Below are 3,155 nucleotides of genomic sequence, written 5' to 3' on the forward strand. Positions count from 1 at the left end.
ATCAGACACCCCACTAGAGAATTCATGCCTGCCCTGCCCAGGTGGTTCAGTTGGTCAAGTGTCATCACAGGTACCAGAATGTTGGGGGTTCGATCCCTGGCCAGGGTGCCTATGGGAGGTAACTGATCAGTCTCTCTCTCTCACACACACACATGCACACACGCACACAGTCAAATCAATTAATGTAGCCTTTTTAAAAAAATATTTTATTTATTTATCTTTAGAGGGGAAGGGAAGGGGAGAAGGAGAGAAATATCAATGTGTGGTTGCTCTCATGCCTCTCCCCTACTGGAGACCTGCCCTGCAACCCAGGCATGTGCCCTGACTGGGAATCGAACAGCAATCTCGTGGTTCACAGGCCCGAGCTCAATCCACTGAGCTACACCAGCCAGGGCCAATTAACGTAACCTTCGGTGACTTTTTTTATGCTTGCGTATGCTTTGTTAGGGCTGCAGCAGGCTGATACGTGTGGTTACCAGTTCTCTTGAAGGAGCCACAGTCTCTTGTGTTTTAATTTAATGTCACGGTATTTTGTACAACAACATGCTGTGCAGCCTTGCAGCCCAGGAGCCACAGGCTGAGCCCTGCCGTCTGGGTGAGCAGTAGGGAGACCGTCCAGGTGTGAGAGCCTCTGTGCTGTTCACACAACCACAACATCGCACAACCACACGGGTCCCAGGTGGGTCACCACCGTTAGGGGCGCGTGAGTGATGTAAGTGCATCAAATAAACACTCTGGGCACCTTACACTTACATGAGGTTGGGTGTCGGTTATATTTTAATTTAAAAATAAACTTCACTGTGGATTTTATGTACAACATTGGCGTTCAGTGAAGGATTAATAAACAGTGTAATTAGGAATATTATAAACAGTGACCCCCACAGATTAGATTGTCAAGAGTCACTTCCAACAGCCCATGACCCCAGGAGCCCTAGGCTCCCTGAGCATCCGCAGTGAGGGGCAAAGAGCAGGAGAACAGGAAGCCAAGTAGGGGAGGTCTGCACCCAACAGAGATGAGGGCCCTCCCACACAGTGACGTAAAAGGTGAAAGTGGAATTGAGCACGTAGGAGCTGACACAGGTGTCCACCAGCATGAGGTTGGTGTGAGTGGCTCTGGTCACTGGAGGGCATTTATGGAGATTTCTGGGGTATGAATGTGCTGCAGCCTCTGGTGGTGTCTGTGCAGGTGAAGCACCGTGGAGACGCTGGGCCAGACCCTGAGGACAATGAACGTGACACAGGACATGACCACAAGATGGCAAAACGTATGTCAAAACCCGAGTGTGGGGAAGAAAGATGGCGGCCGCCATGTGACAGGATGTGGCTCAGCTCATGCCTCCAGCAGCCCTCACAAAGGTCCGCAGGTGAGTGTAGTCCGATCCTGAAAAGGGCATTCAGTTACCTGGAGCAGAACAGCTAGAAGCCTGGAGGCGTCTGTGGAAGCCGAGGTAAACGAGAATGTCAGCCTCCGGATCTCTCACGGTTGCTGACAGATCGCTGCACTCACCTCCCCAACTTGCCTGATGGCCCAGCCAAAGGAACCGTCATTTCACCTTGGAAGGGACCCAGCAAGGGGTCCTGTCATGCGAGGAGCAGGCTGCTTCTGAGAGACAGCATCGGGCACCCCGGTATGAGAGGGAGGAAGGCTGGAGAAAGGCAGCCTGAGTGCTGGCGATTATTCCTTTGCCAACGGGACGAAAACCGTACAGTGCGCACTGAGACCTGGAGATGCCCCTGCAGACGGCTAAGCTAGGTGTGCTGGGCGGTGGTCCAGTCCAGGCAGGGGCTTCCATAAATGCAGCCTCATGGCTTCAGAGCAAATCAATCAGAGCAGAGCGACGGATCCATGGCAGGCATGCTCCGCACGTGTCCTTGGTTTTAGAAGGAAACTCACTGAAGCTGCACAAAGGGGCAGTGAGCTCTCTTACAAGGCAGCAGGCCACGAAAGCAGGAGACTAGAGGCTTTAAAAGCTGCTTGGCGCTGAAACATCTTCACATCAGCAGGACAACAGCGTTCTTGAATGCCAGCTACCCTTTTTCGGGGTGAAAGGGGCCAGCAACCTGCTGCTTATGGGATTTGAGAGAAAAGGTCCCTGGGTGGGGCCATCAGAGGAAATTGGCTTCAAGCATTTGCTGCCTCGCTGATGCTGCAGGGAAAGCAACCACAGCGGATGGTTCTAGCATCTGTAGTGGATGTAACACCACAATATGACCACAAGGTGGCAGTGCCTGCACTGGATTTCAAGGGTGAAACTGAACACTTCCCTTTGCTGTTGGTGTCGTTTTCCCTGTTCTGTGGATCAGCGACGCTCACGGGTGCAGAGATAGTCATTAAGACACCAACACCTGGCTGGTGTAGCTCAGTGGATTGAGCGCCGGTCTGCGAACCACACGATGTCGGTTCGATTCCCAGTCAGGGCCCCTGCCTGGGTTGCAGGCCAGCAGGGGACATATGAGAGACAACCATACATTGATTGCATTGGTATTTCTCTCCCTCTCTCCTTCCCTCCAGCAAGCGGGCCCGAAAACGGTGGCGGGCGGGGTGCACACGCGGGGTGCAGGGTCCCCGGTTCCCAGACCTCAATACTCGCGGTGCAGACCAAGTTCTCACCCCCATTGGTAACCGCGCTAAAGAGCAGCTGGTCTCGGCGTCACCATGGTTACGGGTACAAAGTCTCACCGAAGGAACTCACCTCCCCAGACGAGGGGACCGCCCCGTCGTGCACGGGGGAACATGGGAGAGAGAGGAAGCACTGGCCAGGGCCCTGTGGTGAGGACCACGTGTGTCGGCCTCTGTCTGTGCCCAAGCAAGAGTGAGGGACCCCATGGAAGGAGAGAATGACAGAGGCCCCGGCCCCAACCCCCACCTGCAAAGGAAGATGGTTTTCAGGGCCTCCTGCCCTGGGGTCCTGGGACCCTGTCCTGAAAAGACATGGACGCAGCTGCCCAGTGTCCTGGAGCTAGTAGGAGGCCAATGTGGTGCGGATACCAGCGAACTTCCTACACGACCACCAGGGGGCGCGCTCTCGCTCTTCTCCTGAGAGAAGACACTTGTTCTCCATGGCAATGGCTTTACCCGGAGAACATGCACCTGAACCAGGGACCCCCTATTGTGTATTTATTCTATTTACTTTTACCTTCCGACTCCCCACCAG

The 3,155-nt window shown here is 54.2% G+C and overlaps 1 pseudogene; it reads left to right on the forward strand.

Moving 5' to 3' along the window:
- Positions 1-1,150: 1,150 nt before the first annotated feature.
- Positions 1,151-2,212, forward strand: LOC118986891 (COP9 signalosome complex subunit 4-like; annotated as a pseudogene).
- Positions 2,213-3,155: the final 943 nt, after the last annotated feature.

This window comes from Sturnira hondurensis, unplaced genomic scaffold (genome assembly GCF_014824575.4).
Source record: "Sturnira hondurensis isolate 20B ecotype Veracruz unplaced genomic scaffold, ASM1482457v3 Scaffold0004633, whole genome shotgun sequence".
Classification (NCBI taxonomy): domain Eukaryota; kingdom Metazoa; phylum Chordata; class Mammalia; order Chiroptera; family Phyllostomidae; genus Sturnira; species Sturnira hondurensis.